General features: G+C 50.4%; 1 protein-coding gene across 2 annotated transcripts in view; it reads left to right on the forward strand.

Moving 5' to 3' along the window:
- Window positions 1-9,792: 9,792 nt before the first annotated feature.
- TEAD4 (TEA domain transcription factor 4) overlaps window positions 9,793-23,544 on the forward strand; it is an 86,958-nt gene continuing 73,206 nt past the window's right edge. Inside the window, exon 1 of one of the 2 annotated variants that reach the window (XM_050750163.1) lies at window positions 9,793-9,964. The gene's annotated coding sequence lies outside the window, so the exon portion shown is untranslated. Of the gene's footprint in view, window positions 9,965-10,068; window positions 10,545-23,544 lie in introns of those variants that run through there. The other variant, XM_050750162.1, reaches the window with a different exon arrangement.

Below are 23,544 nucleotides of genomic sequence, written 5' to 3' on the forward strand. Positions count from 1 at the left end.
AATGGGAGGATCACTTGAGCTGGGGAGATCGAGGCTGCAGTGACATGATCACACCACTGCACTCTAGTCTGGGCAACAGAGAGAGACTCTGCCTCAAAAAAAAAAAAAAAAAAAAAAACGAGAGAGAGAGGAAAAAACCCACTAAGGTACTTCCCACAATGGAATACTATGGAGAATAAACAAGTATAAGGAAGACTGAATTGATTGGTGCAGAAATATCTCCAGGATACATTCAGTGAGAAGTGAGCTATAGAACAGTATGCTTCCTTTTGTGCACAAAGGGTGGGAAATTGCAAGCCCATTATTATTTTTGCATAAACACTGAAACACTGGAAACGAAAACGTGGGTTAACTATAGCAGCAGGACGGCACAGGAAGGGCAAGACAGGCGTGGGAGGAATCTTTTTCTTTTTTATGAGACAGTCTTACTTTGTCAGCCAGGGTGGAGTGGAGTGGCACAATCACGACTCACTGCAGCCTTGACCTCCTGGGCCCCAGTGATCCTCCTGCCTCAGCCTCCTGTGCAGATGGGACCAGAGGCACATGCTACCATGCCTGAGTAATTTTTTTATTTGTTGTAGAGATGGGGTCTCACTATGTTGCCTAGGCCGGACTCCAACTCCTGGACTCAAGTGATCCTCCCACCTCAGCTTCCCAAAGTGCTGGGATTCTAGGCATCTACCATCATGCCTGTCCAGGAGGAATCATTAAAAAAGAAGTTTTAAACCTTATGAAATTATTACTATTAATTAATTATTATTATTATTGAGGCAGAGTCTCACTCTGTGGCCCAGATTGGAGTGCAGTGGCACAATCTCAGCTCACTACAACCTCTGCCTCCCGGGTTCAAACGATTCTCCTGGCTCAGCCTCCCGAGTAGCTGGGACTACAGGCATGTGCTAAAACCATGCCTGGCTAATTTTGTATTTTTGGTAGAGATGGGGTTTCACCATGTTGGCCAGGCTGGGCTTGAACTCCTGACCTCAAATAATCCACCCTCCTTGGCCTCCCAAAGTGCTGGGATTATAGGCGTGAGCTACCATGCCCAGCCAATGAATTTTTGAGAATGGTCTCGTTTTGCTGCCCAGACTGAGTGCAATGGCGCAATCATGTGTCGCTGCAGCCTCAACCTCCTGGGTAGAAGTGATCCTTCCTCCTCCTCAGTCTCAGCCTCCCAAGTAGCTGGGATGACAGGTGTGTGCCACCACACCAGGCTAATGTCATCTTAATCCACACTTAGTAACTCCCATAACTTTACACATTTACACTTGCTCCCTCCCACAGTCCCAAAATTTTTCACAAGCTCTGCAAGTGTTATCCAATTGTTGCTAGGCATCTCCGTCTGAGATGGTGCACAGCTGTGCTGGCCAACATGTAGCTATTTACATTCAAATTAATTCATATTTAGTTCTTCCATCAGGCTAGCTACATTTCAAGTCCTCAATAGCCACATGTGGCTAGTGACTACCACACTGGATGGTGCAGATGGAGAACATTTTTCTTTTTTTCTTTGAGATGGAGTCTCACTCTGTTGCCCAGGCTGGAGTGCAGTGGTGTGATCTTGGCTCACTGTAACCTTCACCTCCCAGGTTCAAGCGATTCTCCTGCCTCAGCCTCCTGAGTAACTGGATTACAGGTGTGTGCCACCACTCCCAGCTTATTTTTGTATTTTTAGTAGAGACAGGTTTTTGCCATGTTGGCCAGGATGGTCTCGAACCTCTGACCTCACGTGATTCACCTGCCTCAGTCTCTCAGTGTGCTGGGATTATAGGCCTCAGCCCCTGTGCCCAACTGTTTTTTTTTTTTTTTTTTTTGAGATGGAGTTTTGCTTTTGTTGCCCAGGCTGGAGTGCAGCGGCAAGATCTCAGCTCACCGCAACCTCCACCTCCCGGGTTCAAGTGATTCTCTTGCCTCAGACTTCCAAGTAGCTGGGATTACAGGCATGTACCACCATGCCCAGCTAATTTTGTATTTTTAGTAGAGACGGGATTTCTCCATGTTGGTCAGGCTGGTCTTGAACTCCCGACCTCAGGTGATCCACCCGCTTTGGCCTCCCAAAGTGCTGGGAATACAGGCGTGAGCCACTGCGCCCGGCTGCCCAACTGTTTGTTGTTGTTTTGAGACAGAGTCTCATTCTGTTGTCCAGGCTGGAGTGCCGAGATGTGAGCTCACTTCAACCTTTGCCTCCCGGGTTTAAGGACTTCTCGTGCCTCAGCTGCCCAAGTAGCTGGGATTACAGGCATGCTCCACCATGCCCGGCCGAGCACATTCTCATCATCACAGAAAGCTGTGTTGGAAAATGTTAGTTGGGCTACAGAAATCTCAACTTCAGGTTCCCAAGCGAACTATCTTCTTAGCAATTCTGCTCCTGTGTTCCACGCGTGGCAGCCTGAGAGGCAGACATCATGACTCCTCTGTTTTCCACACATTCAATAAATGTGCAGTGAAAAAATGAGTGATGTGGAAACCGAGGCTCACTTGGTAGCCAAGCTGGAATTTAAACTCTGACTCTTTAACGCCCCAACAAGGTCATCACGCACAACTTAGTTAACTCTCATTTTCAGAATATTTTATCAAACAGGATTACTGAAGATGAAGATTTTAGCTGAACAAGATTGGAGGAAGCCTTCCCTTCCTTTGGACTTTTCTTCAGGAAGCTCCTGGAGAGCTGAGGATAAGACCCCCGTAGGAATTTCACCCTGCTTGAGAATTGTGTAGAGAACGCTTCCACCTCTGTGCAATGGAAACCTGTTGTTTGTTTCAGTTTGGAAATATTAACACACTGAATTAGTCAGCCCGGACTGCCGTAGCCGTAACAAAATCCACAGACTGGGGCGCTCAGACAACAGAAATGCATTTCTTACAGTTCTGGAGGCTGGAAGTGGAGGATGCAGGTGCCGGCAGGTGTGGTCTCTTCTGAGGCCCTTCTCCCTGTCTCCCTCTGCGTCCTCACATGGTCATCCCTTGGTCTGAGTGTTCTGTGTCCTCGTTCATGAGGACAGCAGTTACACTGGATTATGGCCCACCCTAATGACCTCGTGCTACCTCAGTCACCTCTGTAAAGGCCTTATCTCCAACACAGTCACATTCTGAGGTACTAGGGGTTTGGACCTCAACATACAAATTTAGGGGGACACAATTTAGCTCACAGCATATACTGTTCCCTAGATAGTGGACCTAGGGCCTGTTCTCTTTCACATTTCTTTTTTTTGAGACAGGGTCTTGCTCTGTCACCCAGGTGGGAGTGCAGCGGTACAATCATGGCTCACTGTAGCCTTGACCTCCCAGATTCAAGCAATTTTCCCACCTCAGCCTCCCAAGTAGCTGGGACTACAGGCACATGCCACCATACCCAGATAATTTTATTTTTATTTTTTGTAGAGATGGGGGGTCTCCCTATGTTGCCCAGGCTGGTCTCGAACTCCTGGCCTCAAGTGATCCTCCAGCCACAGCCACAGCCTCCCAAAATGTTGGCATTAAAGGTGTGAGCCACTGCCCCTGGCCTACATTTCTCTTTCATGAAGACATAATAGAACGAATATTATGCTTATCAAATTATTGACTACTTTTATTCTATAGACAGTTGGGGGAAAAAAAACAAAGAAAAACCTTCGATAAAGATCCGTTTTGCCTAGGTAGGAGGATAGCTTGAGCCTGGGAGGTCCTGGCTGCAGTGAGCCGTGATCCTGCCATTGCACTCCAGCCTGAGTGACAGAGCGAGACTCTGTCTCAAAACAAAACAAAACAAGGCCAGGTGGCTCATGCCTGTAATCCCAGCACTTTGGGAGGCCAAGGTGGGCAGATCATGAGGTGAAGAGATCGAGACCATCCTGGCCAACATGGTGAAACCCCATCTCTACTAAAAATACAAAAATTAGCTGGGTGTGGTGGCGCATGCCTGTAATCCCAGCTACTAGGGAGGCTGAGGCAGGGGAGTTGCTTGAACCCGTGAGGTGGAGGTTGCAGTGAACCGAGATTACACCACTGTACTCCAGCCTGGGAGACGGAGCGAGACTTCATCTCAAAGAAACAAAACAAAACAAAACAGAAAATGGTCTGTCTTGTCCTTCAAAGCACAAGATGAAGTTCAGCTGATGTCAAGTGAAGATTCTCTTAAGGAAAAAAGTAAATAGAAGTATAGGATGGGCTGGGTGCAGTGGCTCACACCTGTTATCCTAGGACTTTGGGAGGCCAAGGCGGGCAGATCACTTGAGACCAGGAGTTCAAGACCAGCCTGGCCAACATGGCAAAACCCCATCTCTACTAAAAACATAAAAATAAATAAATAAATGTAGGATGGAGAGGTTAAAAAAGAAAAAGCACCTGAGTGACAGCTGACCAGCAGGAATCATTGCATAATCCTTCCCAAGGTGTGGGGAGCAGCTTTGGAGACATCTCCAAAGCAAGATGTGGTCCAGCACAGTGGCTCACACAGTAATCCCAACACTTTGGAGGTCCAAGGCAGGAAGAGGGCTTGAGGCCAGGAGTTTGAGACCAGCTTGAGCATATAGGGCAATCTTGTCTTTACAAAAAATTTTTTTTAATTAGCTAAGTGAAGTGGTGCACACCTGTGGTCTCAGATACCTGGGAGGTTAAGGTGGGGGAATCACTTGAGCCCAGGAAGTGAAGACTGCAGTGAGCCCTGACTGCACCACTGCACTGCAGCCTGGGCAACAGAGAGAGATCCTGTGTCAAAAAAAAAAAAAAAAAAAGTAAAATATTTGCCTTTCACCTAAAAGCTAGGAAACAATCTCTCTTTACTCTGTCAGTTTCCTATTAGGCCATTCAATCCAGCTGTCTTTTCTTTGTTTGTTTGGGGGGAGTGGTTTGATTTATTGGGGAAAAAAGTTTCTAGAGTTGTAAACTGGCAGTCAGCAATAGTTGAAACAAATATGTAGGATAATGAATGGATCGATAAGTCTAGAAGACTCAAATGGTGGCGTTCACTCAGAATCTATTCATTGAGCTTTTCTAATTCTATATAATCTCTTTGCTACCACCACCAGCTTTATTAAGGTATAATTAACAAATAAAAATTGTATATATTTATGGTGTACAATGTACATTTTTTTTTTTTTTTTTGAGACGAAGTCTTCACTCTGTTGCCCAGGCTGGAGTGCAGTGGCGCGATCTTGGCTCACTCCACCTTGTGGGTTCCATGGTTGGCCAGTCTGGTCTTGAACTCCTGACTTCAGGTGATCTGCCAACCTCGGCCTCCCAAAGTGCTAGGATTACAGGCGTGAGCCACCGTTCCCGGCCGCATGTTTTTTTTTGTTTTGTTTTGTTTTGTTTTTTTGAGACCGACCCTTGCTCTGTCGCCAGGCTGGAGTGCAGTGGCGTGATCTCGGCTCACTGCAACCTCCACCTCCCGGGTTTAAGCGATTCTCCTACCTCAGCCTCTTGAGTAGCTGGGACTACAGGCGTGTGCCACCTTGCCCAGCTAATTTTGTATTTTTAGTAGAGACGGGGTTTCTCCACGTTGGTCAGGCTGGTCTTGAACTCTCAACCTCAGGTGATCTGCCTGCCTCAGCCTCCCAAAGTGCTGGGATTACAGGCGTGAGCCACCACGCTCAACTATTTATTTTTTGAGATGGAGTTTCACTCTTGCTGCCCAGGCTGGAGTGCAATGGTGCGATTTCGGCTCACTGCAACCTCTACCTCCTGTGTTCAAGCGATTCTCCTGCCTCAGCCTCCCAAGTAGCTGAGACTACAGACGCCCGCCACCATGCCTGGCTATTTTTTTGTATTTTTAGTAGAGATGGGGTTTCACCATGTTGGCCAGGCTGGTCTTGAACTCCTGACCTCAGGTGATCCGCCTGTCTCAGCCTCCCAAAGTGCTGGAATTACAGGTGTGAGCCACCATGCCCAGCCCCTATATGTAGTTTTTAGAATCTGCTTTTCCACTTACATTATGAATGTGTCTGGTTTATTTATTTTTGAGATGAAGTCTCGCTCTGTCACCCAGGCTGGAGTGCAGTGGCGCAGTCATGGCTCACTGCAGCCTCAACCTCCTGAGCTCAAGCAAGCCTCCTACTTCGGCCTCCCAAGTAGCTGGGACTATAGGCTTGTGCTACTATGTCCACCTAATTTTTTTTTTTTGGTAGAGGTAGGGTCTCATTATATTGCTCAGGCTGGTCTCAAACTCCTAGGCTCAAGAGATCCTCCAACCTTGGCCTCCCAAAGTACTAGAATTACTGACCTGACCCACTGTGCCCAATTAATGTGATTTTTAACTTTGACTTTGGAATGTAGCCAACACAAATACCCCTACATGAAACCACCCGGCCCTGCACACACCCTTACCCTCCTCCTCCTGCACAGTCCATCAAGCTTGAGTGAGGATCCATTTGTAGGATCCAGACAGCTGAAATATTTCCACCAAAAGACTCATTCCTGAGGGTCAGTGAATTAGGGTCCTGTCCCTTAAGAAATGTGGCCGGGCGCGGTGGCTCAAGCCTGTAATCCCAGCACTTTAGGAGGCCGAGACGGGAGGATCACGAGGTCAGGAGATCGAGACCATCCTGGTTAACCCGGTGAAACGCCGTCTCTACTAAAAAATACAAAAAACTAGCCGGGTGAGGTGGCGGGCGCCTGTAGTCCCAGCTACTTGGGAGGCTGAGGCAGGAGAATGGCGTAAACCTGGGAGGCGGAGCTTGCAGTGAGCTGAGATCCGGCCACTGCACTCCAGCCTGGGCAACAGAGCGAGACTCCGTCTCAAAAAAAAAAAAAAAAAAAAAGAAATGTAAACATCCCTGGGAAGGGCTGATGTGTGGGTAAAATCACCTTGCCTTTAACTCTTCAGAATTTGTAGATCTGTTAACTTTCCTTTACCTAGATGTTCCTCAACAGCTCCAAGCCTGAGTTCCCCAAAGCTCCAGAGACTGTAAGGGTATGGGCCAGAAAGTCATGATCCTGAAGATACACCTTTCCAGCTTGGATCACTGATATCTTGGATAGCTGAGACGTGAGGGGAATAAAGATCTCCAGGTTCATTCTCAGCAGTCTATGCTGAACGTGACACTGGTGTTGCTTCCCTGTCTCCACTCTGGACTCTGTCCTGCCTTCCTCTCTGTCCCCTGAACCTGGCTGGATCCCCCTCCGACCTTACCCCGCTCCCCTTTTGCTTGAATTCTTTTTTTTTTTTTTTTTTTTTTGAGACAGACTTTCATTCTTTTTGCCCAGGCTGCAGTGCAATGGCGTGATATCGGCTCACCGCAACCTTTGCCTCCCGGGTTCAAGTGATTTTCCTGCCTCAGCCTCCCCAGTAGCTGGGATTACAGGCATGCGCCACCACGCCCAGCTAATATTGTATTTTTAGTAGAGACAGGGTTTCTCCATGTTGGTCAGGCTGGTCTCGAACTCCTGACCTCGTGATCCATCCGCCTCAGCTTCCCAAAGTGCTGAGATTACAGGCGTAAGCCACCACGCGCAGCCCTGAATTCTTATCTCACTTACTGACACCAACCATTGTTCAGCTGTTAAAAGTTAGCGATTTTTGTTTTCTCACTACACAGCCAAATGATCTGAACTGTTTTCTAGCTCCTTCCCCTCCTCCTCAACCTCAGGACCACAGCTTGAGTTTTAGGGCACCCCGAGTCTCCAGTCCAACTCCAAGACTGTTGCCAGAGGATCTTCTTGATGGTGGTGCTGATTATGTCACATTTGTGTCTTTTTTGATGCCCAAATCTTCAGCATGGCATGCAATGACCTTCAAAGTCTGTTATCCACTACCTTCCATCTTCTTATCCACATCTCTATTCTCCAGTCACACCCATTTACAAACCTTCGCTAAACACACCAGCAGACTGGCTGCCTCACCTTTGTAGGCGCTATTCCACGTGTCTTAAATGGGGTTTCCAGCCTCAGTCTGGCAAACCCTCATTTATCCTCAAAAGTGAAATCAAATGCACTGTAACTTGGATTTCACTGTTCTTGCTCTTGCGCTCCCATTGAACTCGGCATAATTGTCTGTCTTCTCACCTAGACTGGAACTACTTGAGGAAAGGGACCTACCCCTTCCCTTAGTGCGGTGTCAAAGTCAACAAACACTCAGATGATTGCTGAATTCATATAATTATTATTAATTACTTTGACACAGGGTCTCGCTCTGTCATCCAGGCTGGCTTGCGGTGATGCATTCACGGCTCATTGCAGCCTCAACTTTCTGGGCTCAAACTATCCTCCCACCTCAGCCTCCTGAGTAGCTGGGACTACAGGTGCAGGAAACCATGATGCCCAGGCGGGCCTCGAACTCCTGGGCTCAAGCAATCCACCTGCCTCGGCCTCCCAAAGTGCTAAGATGACAGGCGTGAGCCACCGCGCCCCCCCTATGATTGCTGAATTAAATAGTTGGTGCTTAGTGTGTATTTCACGTGGTGCTGATACGCTGCCTTGTGTTTTGGTCTTTTCATGTGCATGAGGCATGACCAAGCCTTGATATGACTCATTATTTAATAAAAATACCACAATTCATCTATTCAAATGAGGGCTGCGTCTTCAACGCCTTCACCTTGCAGGAGTGGATGCTTAGCTCAGTGACGGCGTCATTGCTTGAAAGACTTTTGGAATACCTCTCTTGGAAACAACTTTGGCACCGAAAGCACTTTCCCTTCAATATCCTCCACGGTAGCAATTGTTTTTCATTCACGCAGCATTTATCATGCACTTCCCTATCCCAGGCACCAGGCTGGTTCTGTGTGAAAGATAAGATAAATCAGACATTACTCTGTCTTCAAGGAAGTTTCTGTTTGGCAAGGGAGATAAGATCTAGACAACCACCCAACACAAGGCTAAGTGATAACGCCCCAGAAAAGTTTGGACTTGATTTTTGGAAAAAGCCAAAAGTCCTTTGGTTTCAGTCTCCTGGCCAGGTAGATGATGGCGCTGTCTGCCAGCACACTGCTTTAAGCCCGTTTGTCCTGAGCGTCTCCAAACAAGGAGCCCAGCGTGTTTCCAGCACCCCCTGCCCCAACAAGAGACTCCTGGGCATGTGTGTCTGAAGTCCAGACTCTCGCCGATGGCAGTATACTCCGAGGCCTCCCCAGCTAAACTCTGGGCTCTTTGAGGGCAGGTGCTGAGGGCTGATCCTGGTCTTCACAGTATCTGGATTCATCATACATATTAGATGAATATTCATTGAGTCACTGAGCCCAAAAGGCGTCTCGGGGCATGCCACATGGACTTCAAACCGAGTGCCCTTTCTCCCATGTGGTTTACTCGTAGTGGCAGTTTTACAGATGCCCAAGGGGCAGGAGAGAAAAACGGAAAGGGCTAAAGCCAGGGAGGGCAAGCGAGGGGGCACTGGCGGCGGATCCGGGAATGGAGCCCGCGAGTTCCTGCTTCCTGGTTCCCCGGAGCAAGTGTCCTTTGGTGGGAGCCGCAGGGAAGGGAGCAGCCCTTCCTGCGCGCCGGGCGCCCGCCCCTTCCCCGGCCTCCCAGGGACTCGCACGGAGGGACGCCGGGTGGCGGGGCGGTAGGCCGGGCCCCGTCCACCTCCCCCCGGGACAGCCCCACCCCGGCGAAGAGGAAGGCTCTCGGCTCCTGGGAAAGAGAGTCGGGACCCCGCCAGGACGGGAGGGCGCGGGGCGCGCAACCAGCAGGCAAAGAGTCGGAGCGGAGAGATCGAAGGGCGAGTGGGCGTGGGGGCCGCAGCCGAGGCCGGGGTGGAGGGGTCCCCGCGGTTCCTCGACCCCCTCCCCCGCCGCCCGCCCCGGCCCAGCCCCGCCCCGCCCCGCCCCGCCCCTGCGGCCCGGCCCCTCGCCCGCCCGCGCTCCGCGCAGTCTCCTCCCCGAGGTGCCGGTGGCCCGGCCGCCACTCCCTCCGGCTCCCTCCCTCCGGCTCCCTCCCTCCCGCCGCGGCGCGCATCTCATTCCAGCCCTCATTCCGCGCATTCCAGCGTCCTCCTCGCACACTCGAGGCCAGGGGGCGGGAGGGCCGCAGCTCCGGCGCCGCCGCGTCCCGCCAGGTGAGAGGCGCCCGCGCCCGCCTCGCCCGCCGCGCCCGCCGGCGCCCTCCCGGGCCGCGCGCCCCACGCCGCCGCCGCCGCAGCCGACCGCTCGCGCCGCGTGCTCGGCTGCTCTTTTCTTTCCGCGGCCCGCGTTCCCGCCTCGGACCTCTGCGCTCCGGCGCGCTCCGTCCCGACCTCTGGCTTCCCTCCGCGCTCCGACGCTGCTCGCTGCCCCTCTCCCGCTTCCCTCCCGTCCGCCCCGCGCTCCCCTCCTCGCTCCCGGTTGACTCACTCCTCCAGGAATAGGGATCCCCGTGTTTTCCCGTCAGTCCCATTCTGGGAAAACTCCTCCCTCCCGCGCGCTCCGCTCCGCTCCGCTCCGCTGGGTGCACCGGGGCCGGTCGGCGCGGGGTGGGCTTGGCCCCGCGGCCCCGCCTTCACTGCGCCGCCCGTCGGCCCCGGCCGGAGCCCGGCTCTACGCGCTGACGCCCTGTCGTCCCCGCAGAGCGATCGCCGCGGCCAGAAGAGTTGGCGCTCGGGGCGGACTCCTTGGAACTGGCTTAGCGCACACATCCCACCCTCCCGAACCCTGGGACCGGTAAGGCTGGGGAGCGGGGACTTGGTGGGACTTTGCCGGAGGGCAGGAGTCTGCGCGGTGAGTGCGGTGCTCCCTCTCGGGAGGAGACTGGGAAGAGCGAGGCACGTGGAGGCGGCGCGACTGAGGCTGGTGGAGGCGAAGCGGCTCCAGGGGCGGGTAAGGGGGGTGGACACTCGGGACTTTGGGGAAGAGGGAGGCCGGTGTGGAAAGGACCGGAGAGGCAGAACCGAGAGCGTCGGCAACAGAAGAGACTCAGCACCCATGCCCCTTTTCTGCTGGGCCCTTTTTGAGCCTGGAAGGGAGAGACCTGGTGGTAAGCGGACTGCCTGTTTTAAGTGCACAGGCGATGCGAAAGTGGGGGGACGCCTGCAAAAGGTCCTACACCCCAGGGCTTGGGAAGCTGCTGTGTTCCCTGATGGAGACTAGTGAATCGATCCAGGGAGCAGAACTTTCAAACCCCAAAGTGAACATTTCCCCCGCTGCGCTCAGGCACCTGAGGCCTCGCGGACTGACTGCGTCTGTGCTGAATCTGTGTGACAACTGACTGCGCGTCTCCCTCGCTTTGAGTCTCTGTGTGGGTGATATCTATTCACGTGTGACTCACCTTGGCTTCCAGTGGGCGTATCTGTTTGTGTTGAACGTGAGTGACAGAGTGTGTGTATGTGTCTGCGTAAGAAGGGGCTCTCTGAAAGTGTGAGTATCTCTGAGTAGGTGTGTGATGCCACGTCTCTTGAGTGTGTGTTTCTCTTCGAGGATATTGGTTCTGGCTAGGACTGTTCTTCCTCCCTACATAGCCGTGGGCAAGAGTCAGTGTCTTTGGTTGCCTGAGTGCAGGGATAATTTGGCTGTGGTTTTGGAGTGTGTGGCCTCCAGGCTCCGTTTCCCCTGGACCGGGCAGAGCTGGAAGGAAGCTGTCTCCACCTGCCTCTCCACCTGCCTCTTCCAGGCAGGAGGCTGACTTTCTCGGGGCCAGGGGCTTGTGCTTGCCGGGAATGGTTCCGAGAACAAGCTGGTAGGAGGCTGAAGGAAGTTGAGATCTTTGCCTTTGGGGGAGGGGATGGGTGAGTGAGATTTGGGAAGGTGTGTTGGGGTGGATCCCTCAGAAAGAGGAGACAGTTTTGAATCTGGAGACTTGTGTAAATACTGCTTTTAAGTTGGCCCCCAAGGACAAACAGATAGGGAGGTATACCAGCCTGAACTACTTTCTCCTGGTTTAACTCTCCTTGGAGCTAACCAGGTAACCCAGTAGAAGAATCCCTCATTCTTTCCAACTTGCTAGACATTCAGCACTTCCTTTGAGAAGAGGAATGAGTAGCCTGTTGCATGAGGGCCTCAATGTGGATATAATGTGTAGGGCTTTTTGGAAGGAAGGAGCCAGAAACTGTCTCGGAGATTGGGGGTTCTTGTCCCTGCTCCTCCATCTATCCTGAGGATTCAGATGCTCTTGTGGGAAACACCTCATCCTCTCACCTCTTCAGCCTGGTGTGCGATGGTCTAAAAGCAGCATTGATGGAGTGGAAAGGGCACAGGTTTGGTGTCAGGCAGACCAGGGTACAAATTCTGAGTCTCTCACTACCTTTAAGGCTCTCAGGCTGTTACCTGGTGGGTAATAGGAGGGGAGCTTGTCTGTCCAGAAAGTTTCCTGTGAAAAGTCGATGTTTGCAGAGCCCCCACGCAGTAGCACAGTGCCTGGCACATCCCACGGACTCCATAGGATAGCTGTTGTATCCAGTGTTTCCTAAGCTTATTTCAGTAAGAACCTCTTTTTCCTAGGGATTAGTGTTTTTGGAATTCGTGTTTCTCTGAGCACCATCTGAGAAACCTTGCCCTGTCTATCATGTTTATTTAGCAAACATGGACCGAGCATTTACTATGAGCCAGGCCTACGCTGTGTTCTGCATCCTTAGGAATCAGGGTCCTAGTGGCCCAGGCCAGGAGGGAGGGGGACAGACAGGGCTTGGTCACCAGAGAACATAGTGCCAGCTTCTATTTTCTGATTCCAGTTTTGCCTTGGCCCCAGGGTGAGCTTGCTGAACATTATTAGATACCCTAATGTCAGCATCTAAGTCCCTCATTTTATTTTATTTCACTTTTATTTTACTTTATTTTATTTTATTTATTATTGAGACAGAGTCTCACTCTGTCGCCTAGGCTAGAGTACAGTGGCATGATCTTGGCTCACTGCAACCTCCGTCTCCTGGGTTCAAACAATTCTCCTGCCTCAGCCTCCTGGCCGGCTAGTTTTATATACAGATATATATATATTTTGAGATGGAGTTTCGCTCTTGTTGCCTAGGCTGGAGTGCAATGGTGTGATCTTGGCTCACCACAACTTCTGCCTCCCGGGTTCAAGCGATGCTCCTGCCTCAGCCTCCCAAGTAGCTAGGATTACAGGCATGTGCCACCATGCTCAGCTAATTTTGTATTTTTAGTAGAGACGGGATTTCTCCATGTTGGTCAGGCTGGTCTCGAACTCCCGACCTCAGGTGATCTGCCCGCCTCAGCCTCCTAAAGTGCTGAGATTATAGGCGTGAGCCACCACTCCTAGCCGTTTTTTGTACTTTATAGTAGAGTCGGGATTTCGCCATGTTTGCCATGCTGGTCTTGAACTCCACCTCGGCCTCCCAAAGTGCTGGGACTACAGGCGTGAGCCACTGCACCTGGCCTAAGTCTCCCATTTTAAAGATGGGGAAACTGATGCCCCTAGAGGGACAGTAACTTGCTTAACGCCGCAACCCTGGCGAGTGGCAGAGCGGGGATTAGAACCGATGCTCTCCCTTTGGCGTTCTGTCTCCTACCCCGTGGATTGCAGTGCTTGTGCACTCCCTACTCCCCACAGCCGCCTTCATCCAACAGGCGGGGAAGCTGGAGCAGACTGACTTGGGCTGTGCCTTGTGGCTCAGATAAGGTTGGTAGGAGCAGAAATACTCTGTTCCATGCTGGCAGAAAGCACCTAGCTGCTCTGGGGAAGGAGCCGTCTCACTGTACTATCTGTGGAGTCTGGAAGGGGCCCTCGGGCCTTTAAAACACACCCTCCTCTCCCCTTGATGAGCCGCCAGGTGAAGGTTCTCCCTATCTTTTTAGATCTCCTGGGTTGCAAATGTCACAACCTCCTTTGATTTCCACTCTGGAGTCTTGCCCCAATGACTGTCACAAAGCAATGCCTGTTGCCAAACCTGTAGCTCCTCCTCCTCCTTCCCAGTGGAAGTGGAGGACGTTGGTCCCCAGCTTTGGACCTTGCCTTTCCTGCATTGAGGTCAGTCCAGTGGCAGTTGGAAATTCAGGGCTTGTGAGGGTGGCTTTACCTTGCCTGTCTTCCTTTGCCCCCATGACCCTTTGTTGGCAGGGGTTGGACGACAGCTCCCTTTAAAGCTCTGAAATTGGAGCTGAACAGCTGCTCTCCAGTGAGGGGGGGTGAGGGGGCTGTCAGCAGCCTGGGGGGCCCAGGTGGAGGTGGGGGCAGGGCTTTGGCACTGGGGAGCACACAGTCTCCAGCTCCTCTCTTCTAATTCCGGTTTTGCCTGGACCCCCTTCTGAAATGACAGTTCTTCCCTTGCTTTTGGTTTTTCCGGCTCCTATCTGGGAGATTCTAATCACACCTGTGTGATCTGGCCCTGGGGCCTTCAGCTGGTAGGGACTGGATATTTGGGAAAATTTCCACTAGAACTCAGGTCTCCAAGATCTATGCCTACGTCCTCCTGCATTTCGTACAGGGGGGCTGCTGGAAGGGCCAGAGGATGGGCCAGGCTCCCTGCAGCGGGGGCCGGCTCCTTAGCTTGGCGTAGGCAGGCGGGCCCCCATGGGTGGGGACTCTGCTTCCTTTGACCCAAACTTCATGGGAACAATAGACTTCAGAGGAGTCACCAGGGGCAGGAAATGGGAGCTGTGCTGAGGCAGGGGTGACCCTCCTGGGGGATGGGATTGCATATCCGGTAGAGGGTTGGGGGCAGTACAGAGGGCGCTGGGGAGGGGCTGATGACACATAGGGTGGGCCTCTGGGGTGGGGCCCTCCTCCAAAGGGGGCTGTTGACTCAGCGTGAAGCTGGAGCTCAGTGTCGGTTCTGTGCTGAGTTTTACGCTCTGTCTTACTAGTACAAGTCTCGTGTTTGCCAGCCTCCTCTCGTGCCACGCTTTCCCCTGCCAGGACCTGGTCTTCCCTTTCCCCTCAAGCCCCTGAGTTGTCTTTGTGAATCATCCTGGGCAGGATAAAAGGCCGGTGTTGTTGCTCCCTGGCTGGCCTCCACCTTGGCAGTGAGCCTTGGGCAATTGTGGCTGGAACAGTGATGTTGGGTTGTGGGCAGAGCTCTGGGCAGGGAGTCCCAGGCTGGGGTCATTGGACAACATGAGGGATTTCTTTTTTTTTTTGAGACGGAGTTTTGCTTTTGTTGCCCAGGCTGGAGTGCAATGCTGTGATCTTGGCACACCACAACCTCTGCCTCCCCGATTCAAGCAATTCTCCTGCCTCAGACTCCTGAGTAGCTGGGATTACAGGTGCCCGCCACCACACCTGGCTAATTTTTTTTTTTTTTTAATAGAGACAGGGTATTTCCATGTTGGCCAGGCTGGTCTCGAACTCCCGACCTCAGGTGATCCACCCGCCTCGGCCTCCCAAAGTGCTGGGATTGCAGGCGTGAGCCACCTTGCCTGGCCATGAGGGGTTTCTTTAGCCACAGGCAGAGCGAGACAGCGGGTGGCATGTTCTGGAGGCGGAGGACTCTTATCTTGCCTCCATCTTTGTAAGGGTGGACCAGACTTTGTGAGAAGGCCACAGCTTGCCCTGGGAGAATTGTGAGTCAGACCACATGAGCTGCTTTTCCTGAGTTCAGGTTGCCAGCTTTGGGGTCCCAGAGAAGGTGTAGGAGTGACCCCAGAACCACTGCCAGGACCTGGAAGGAGGGTAGGAGTAGTGGAGACAACACATGCTGCCTTGATTTGTTTCTTCAAGGGAGCAAGATGGGGACCCCGGAAGGGGCAGACTCCTAGAATTGATTCCTTGCCCAATCCTAGGTTAGATTTTTTTTTTTTTGAGACGGAGTCTCGCTCTGTTGCCCAGGCTGGAGTGCAGTGGCCAGATCTCAGCTCACTGCAAGCTCCGCCTCCCGGGTTTACGCCATTCTCCTGCCTCAGCCTCCCGAGTAGCTGGGACTACAGGCACCGCCACCTCGCCCAGCTAGTTTTTTGTATTTTTTAGTAGAGACGGGGTTTCACCGTGTTAGCCAGGATGGTCTCGATCTCCTGACCTCGTGATCCGCCTGTCTCGGCCTCCCAAAGTGCTGGGATTACAGGCTTGAGCCACCGCGCCCGGCCTAGATTTTGTTTTTTAATGATTTTTTACTTTTTTGAGACAGAGTCTCACTTTGTCTCCCAGGCTAGAGTTCAGTGGTGCAATCATGGCTCACTGCAGTCTTGAACTCCTGGGCTCAAGCAATCCTCATTGCCTTAACCTGAGTAGCTGGGACTACAGGTTCACGCCACCACACCTGGCTAATTTGTAAAGTTTTTTTGTAGAGATAGGGTCTCGCTTTGTTGTCCAGCCAGGCCTCAGACTCCTGAGCTCAAGCAATCCTCCTGCCTTGGCCTCCCAAAGTGCTGGAATTACAGATGTGAGCCACCATGCCCTGCCAATTTAAAATTTTCTAGTAGCCACCTTAAAGAAAGAAAAAAAGTGAAGTTAATGTTAGTGTTTTCTTAAACTCTAATATTATCAAAAATAATTTCAGTGTAATAAATTTTTAAAAATTACCGTTATTGGCCGGGCGCGGTGGCTCAAGCCTGTAATCCCAGCACTTTGGGAGGCCGAGACAGGCGGATCACAAGGTCAGGAGATCGAGACCATCCTGGCCAACACGGTGAAACCCCGTCTCTACTAAAAAATACAAAAAACTAGCCGGGCGAGGTGGCGGGCGCCTGTAGTCCCAGCTACTCGGGAGGCTGAGGCAGGAGAATGGCGTAAACCCGGGAGGCGGAGCTTGCAGTGAGCTGAGATCCGGCCACTGCACTCCAGCCTGGGCGACAGAGCGAGACTCCGTCTCAAAAAAAAAAAAATTATTATTATGATCATAGACAGTGTCTTGCTCTGTCACCTAGGATGGAGTGCAGTGATGCGGTCATCATGGCTCATGCAGCCTTGTTCCCAGGATCAAGCGGTCCTCCCACGTCAGCCTCCTCAGTAGCTGAGACTGCAGGTGTACATGGTTGCACTCAGCCTTGGTTAGATTTTTGAACAAACAATCTGTGGAGAGTGTGAACATGAAGTTGAGATACCTAGTAGCCGACATGGGTTCACTCTACCAAATCTTAGAGAAAACAACTCTAATTTGAGTGGAGGAATGTTCAGTGAGGCTTTTCAGTCTAATGATCTTCTTGGTACAAGAGAAAGCAGTGTGGTCTGGCTGATCCAGCGGGGAGTTGGTTGTGTGACTGTTTGACCCACTACACTGGATGCTGACTCCTGACTCCTGAGCTTGTGTTACTGTGAGGAGGTCCCCGCGATGTGCCGCAGGGCTCTCTTTGGCTTAGTCCTCTATGTTTTCCATAGATACGAGCCTCTCCCAGGAGCCTGTGTGGCCCGTGTCTTCTGTTTCTCATTTCTTTTTCTTTTTTTTGAGATGGAGTCTCATTCTGTCACCAGGCTGGAGTGCAGTGGTGTGATCTTGGCTCACCCTCTGCCTCCTGGGTTCAAGCAATTCTCGTGCCTCAGCCTCCTGAGTAGCTGGGATTACAAGCACACGCCACCATGCCCAGCTAATTTTTTGTATTTTTAGTAGAGACAGGGTTTCACCATATTGGTCAGACTGGTCTTGAACTCCTGACCTTGTGATCTGCCCGCCTTGGCCTCCCAAAGTGCTGGTATTACAGGTGTGAGCCACTGTACCCGGCCTATTTCTTTTTTTTGAGACGGAGTCTTGCTGCCCAGGCCGGAGTGCAATGGCGCAATCTCAGTTCACTGCAACCTCCGCCTCCTGGGTTCAAGCGATTCTCCTGCCTCAGCTTCCCGAGTAGCTGGGATTACAGGCATCTGCCACCACACCTGGCTAATTTTTGTATTTTTAGTAGAAATGGGGTTTCACCATGCTGGCCAGGCTGGTCTCAAACTCCCAACCTCAGGCTATCCACCTGCCCTGGCCTCCCAAAGTGCTGGGATTACAGGAGTGAACCACCGCACCCGGCCCTGTTTCTCACTTCCATGGGCGTTGAGGGTGGCAAACATTGGCTGATACAACCAGGGTTCATAATCATCTCAATTGACTGGAATGCTGCCATTAAGTAGAAAGATGAAGTTTAAAAATATTTCTCTCTTAAAATTAATACACATAACATTGTAGAAACCCTGGAAAATAAAGAAAGCCATAAAGGAAAAAACAAAATGATACATAATACTATAATTCGGGGTGGCTCATATTTAGGTGAGTGTCCTTCCAAATTTGTGTTCGTGCAAATCTATGTATTTTAGCATAATTGCAATTATACTCTATCCTTTTTTTTCCCTGCTGAATGCTATCTAATGGGTAATAGTACAAGTCGTAAAAATTATTTAAAATCATAATTTTAAGGATCCGAGTAACATTTCATTCTATGACTATACTATATTTATGCCCTACTGACTTTAAAAAATTGTTTTTAGGTTTTAGCTTTTAAAAATTACTTGACATTGAGCAATGTTGAACATGTACTTATCTCAAGAAGAAATCTAATAGGTCTAAGTGTAAAATCCTGCATTTAAGTTCAAAACATTAATCATGTAAGTCTGGAATAGAGTGGGAGTTACTATTAATTCATGTTGCGGGAAAAGGCCTGGGGTTTTTGGCTGAAGAAGGAAGGGAGAGGGAAATGAACATATTAGTGCTTACTAGGTGCTAGACCATTATTCTAGACATTTTTGCCTCCATCGTCTCATTTCATCCTCTTAGCCCTGTGAGAAAGGGTTGGTTGGTTTGTTTTGTTTTGTTTTGTTTTTTAACCTCTACTTTATAGAGGGGACACTGTAGAAGTTTTACTGTAGTTGGAGTTTGTACCCAGGTCAGTCTGACTCTTAAACTGCCCCATTAAACCATAAGCCTGTGTGGGCCAGTGCTGTGGTAAGGTCTATGTCAAAGGAGCTTTAACCCACTAAGCTCTGTGACACTCAGGCCACATTGGAAGCCACATCTGGTTTTGGAAAGTTTATACATCCTGGGCTGTTAAGTATTGAGCTCACCATTTTTATGGGTCTTCCCCTACCCCCTACCAGTGATCTGATCTCAAACATGTGGCTTTTTTTTTTTTTTTTTTCTTTTTTGAGATGGAGTTTTGCTCTTGTTGCCCAGGCTGGAGTGCAATGGCACGATCTCAGCTCACTGCAACCTCCGCCTCCCAGGTTCAAGTGATTCTTCTGCCACAGTCTCCTGAGTAGCTGGGATTACAGGCATTCACCACCATGGCTGGCTAATTTTGTATTTTTAGTAGAGATGGAGTTTCTCCATGTTGGCCAGGCTGGTCTCAAACTCCCGACCTCAGGTGATCCGCCCGCCTCGGCCTCCCAAAGTGCTGGGATAACAGGCGTGAGCTACCGCGCCCAGTCCTTTTTTTTTTTTTTTTTTTTTTGTGAGACAGGGTCTTATCTGTTACCCAGGCTAGAGTGCAGTGTTGCAATCACAGCCCACTGTGGCCTCAACCTCCCGGGCCCAAGTGATCCTCCCACCTCAGCTTTCTCAGCTATTCAGGTCTCAGTAGCTGGGACCACAGGTGAATGCCACATCTGCCTAACATTTTTTTTTTTTTTAATTTTTATTTTTTATAGAGACAGGATCTCTCTGTGTTTCCCAGGTTGGTGTTTTTTTGTTTTGTTTTGTTTTGTTTTAATAGATAGGATCTTGCTCTGTTGCCCAGGCTGGAGTGCAGTGATGTGATCATAGCTCACCGTAGCCTCAAACTCCTGTGCTCAGATGGTCCTCCTGCCTCAGTCTCCCAGGTAGCTGGGATGACAGGTATGCACCACCATGGCCTGCCAATTTTTAAAACTTTTTGTAGAGACAAGGTCTTGCTATCTTTATCTTGCCCAGGCTGGTATTAAACTCCTTGCCTCAAGCGATCCTCCAGCTTCAGCCTCCCAAAGTGCTGGGATTACAGGTATGAGCCACTGTGCCAGGCCTGTGAGTATCTTAACAGAGGCTGGATGAGGACTTAGAACCCGCCCAGCATCTGGGTGCTGTCATTTCCCACTTCTAGAAGGTAGGCACACTTTGCAGCAGCAGCAGATAAGGTCCTTCTGACCTGAAGTCTATTACTTCATTATGTAGAACCACGTAAAACTACAGTCGGCCGTCTGTATCTGTGGGTTCCATATGGATTCGACCAACCCTGGATCAACAGTGTTCAGGGGAAAAAACTCCACAGAGTTCCAAAAAACAAAACTTGAATTTGCTGCTCACTGAAAGCTGCATTGAGTCCATGCAAATGAAGTGATGTTCGTGCATTGTGTTAGGTATGATAAGTAATCTAGAAATGATGTAAAGCTCATGGGAGGTTGTGCGTAAGTTATATGCAAACACTGTACCATTTTCTATGAGGGACTTGAGCATCCTCGGATTTCAGTATCCTTAGGGGCCTTGCAACCAATCCCCCACAGGTACCAAAGGACTGTGGCACACAGAGTTTCATTATGTAGAACTTGTTAGGGACGCTTTGGAGGAGTCTCTGCCCTGCTTGGGAAATTGGACTAGGTCACCCCCAGGGCCACTGCTTCCTCGAAGATTTTGTGGTCCTGGGCCTCAGTTTCTCCACGTGTCAGCATGCGGGGGTTCCATTAGATGATGTGTGAAACATTTTCCCACCTTGACACTTCGGGATTCCTGCCACAGGGAGGTAGCGCTAAGCTGCACCTGGAGCTGGAGGCAAGGCTTGGGACGAGGGTGCAGTGTCGGAGCAGTCAGAGGAAGCAGAATGGGGAGATGAGGGAATTATTGCGTGGCTGCCATCATCTTTGTCCAAGTGAGCACGGTGTTAGGAACAAGCGGAATCTGGGTCCTGCCCTGAGGCTGCAGGGTGGGGAAGATGACCCCCACAACCCCAGACAGTAGTGGCTGTCAGTGCAGACTCCGGAGTGGTGCTGTCCCGTAGAAATCAATGTAAGCCTAGGAGCTACATTTAAAAAGTAAAAAGAGCTGGGTGCGGTGACTTTTGCCTATGGTCTCAGTTACTCAGGAGGCTGAGGCGGGAGAATTGCTTGAGCCCAGGGGTTTGAGACCAGCCTGGGCAATATAGCGAGAACCCTGTCTCTTGAAAAATGAAAGGAAAAATTAACTGGTCAAATGCATTGTAATAACATATTATTTAACCTATGTCTACAATATTATCATTTTAACATGTAATCAGTAGTAAAAAGTATCAGTGAGATAGTTTACCTTTTGTTCACACAAAGCGTTAGAACTGTAGTGTGTATTGTACACTTAACAACACATCTCAGTTTGGACTAACCACGTTTCTCGTGTTCAGTAACCACATGGGGCTAGTGGCCGTGGTTGGCACAGTGTGGCTTGGTTGGATCTCTGTTCTGCCACTTAACACCTGGGTGGGATAATAAGGTTAATCGAACCAACCTCATATGGTGTATGTGAAGACTAAATGAGTTACTATCTGTAAAGTGCTTAGTTCTTTCGCTGGCACATAATAACCACTGTGTGTTTGTCAAATAACTTAAGGACCTATAAATGGTTCTTAAAAACTATCGAAGCTGGAATTTGTAAGAGGTAGGGGTCGATGATGTGTATGGAAAAACCCAATTGTAGAGTGGCCCTGTGGAGTTACTGATAGCCTATGCCCGTACAGTGGTAGTTCTCTGTAATAAAACGGACTTCAGATACGAAGATCCTAATCTACTCGTTGCTGTAAAGAGCGCCTGCCTTCTGGAAGTGAGAAATGACAGCATCCTGATGACAAGACAGGTTCCCATCCCTCAGCAGGTGCGTCCTGAGCATCTGTCTGCCCGGGGCTTGAACTGTGCTGGGTGGCACGCAGGAAGCAAAAGCATCCTCGGAAATGCACCATCATAAATTGCATGACCTCATGTTGGAATGAGAGGTGGGGTCACTTCCAGCACTTGGAGGTTGAAGCAATAGTTGCTGCTTATGCAAGAGAAGAGGTAAGCTGTACTAGTGCCTCCCATACCTCCTCAGAGCACGGCCAGCTCTCCTCTCTTGGCATCAGCTCCCTCCGATTGCATCTGCCCTCGCCCAATCCACAGCAGCCACAGCACTCACGGTGTGCCTAGCACTGTGCTAGGTGCAGCAGGAGTATGGATTGGAAGTCCTGGCTCCTGTCCTCACGGAGCTTGCAGGGAAATGGACTGTGAAGCTAGCAGTAACATGCTTCTAGATGAAAGAACATGCACAAGCAGCGTATGTGGCAGTACCTGGTAAAGGACGATTGATTCTGTCCCAAGAGGAGGAGGCAGCTGAACTGGCTTTGAGAATGGGTGGGGTTTTGACAAGCGTGTATATGTCTATGTGAATTCGTGTAAGAGAGAGGGAAGCAGACAGAGAGAGGAAGAGAGAGAAATATCCTTGAGAAGACAGAGGAAATGTAGTGATTTGAGGGCTATTGTCATGAAGTGATGAGAGGAGGGGAGATAAGTGGGTATTATGTTTTTTGCGGGTTTTATTTTTACATCTTCTTTCTTTTTTTTTTTTTTTCTGAGGTGAAGTCTCATCTGTCACCCAGGCTGGAGTGCAATGGCGCGATCACAGCTCACTACAACCTCCGCCTCCCAGGTTCAAGTGATTCTCCTGCCTCAGCCTCCCAAATAGTTGAGATTACAGGCACGTGTCATGATGCCCAGCTATTTTTTTGCATTTTCAGTAGGGACGGGGTTTCACCATGTTGGCCAGTCTGGTCTCGAACTCCTGACCTCAAGCGATCCCCTGGCCTCAGCCTCCCAAAGTGCTGGGATTGTAGGCGTGAGCCAGAGTCTCACTCTGCCACCCAGGCTGGAGTGTGGTGGTGTGATCACAGCTCCCTTCAGCCTTGATCTCCTGGACTCGAGCAATCCTCCTGCGTCAGCCTCCTGAGTAGCTGGGACCACAGGCGTGTGCCACCACACCTGGCTAATTTTTAAAAAATTATTTCTAGAGATAGGATCTCACTGTGTTACCTAGGCTGGTCTCAAACTCCTGGGCTCAAGCCATCCTCCTGCCTCGGACCCCCAGAGTACTTGGATTACAGGTGTGAGCCACCACACCTGGCCAAGTGGCTTTATGAACAGGGTGTGTTTGACCTTGACCCTCTGGGCAGGATAAGAAGGTCTTATTTTACATTTGTTTATTTATTTAGCATCAGGTAGCATTTCTCTTTTTTTTTTTCTTTTCGAGACGGAGTTTCGCTCTTGTTGCCCAGGCTGGAGTACAGTGGTGCAATCTCGGCTCTCTGCAACCTCCGCCTCCTGGGTTCAAGCAATTCTCCTGCCTCAGCCTCCCGAGTAGTTGGGATTACAGGCATGCGCCACCATGCCCAGCTAATTTTTTGTACTTTTTAGTAGAGACAGGGTTTCTCCATATTGGTCGGGCTGGTCTCGAACTTCCAACCTCAGGTGATCTGCCCACCTCGGCCTCCCAAAGTGCTGGGATTACAGGCGTGAGCCACTGCGTCTGTAGAATAACATCTCATTCCATAAAATAGAGTGACTCTTCCCCTAAATTTATTTTTAACATACATACAGCAAAATACACTGTTTTTGGTAAATAGTAAGTGTTGACGAATGCACAGAATGTGTTTTCACCGCCACCATCAAGGTACAAGACAGTTCCATCCCCCGAACAATTCCGTCATGCAGTGGCCCCTTGGAGGTCATCCCTCCCCGTTCCCCTCATGCCATCCCCTGGCCACACTGATCTGTTCATTCCTGTAATTTTGCCTTTCAAGAATGTCTCACAAATGGAATCCTGCAGTTACGTAGCTCTTTGCGTCTTTGTTTTTTTCACTCAGCAAGGTCATAGCTCACTGCAGCCTTGACCACCCAGGCTTAAGT

Source organism: Macaca thibetana, chromosome 11 (genome assembly GCF_024542745.1).
Source record: "Macaca thibetana thibetana isolate TM-01 chromosome 11, ASM2454274v1, whole genome shotgun sequence".
NCBI classification, from domain to species: Eukaryota; Metazoa; Chordata; class Mammalia; order Primates; family Cercopithecidae; genus Macaca; species Macaca thibetana.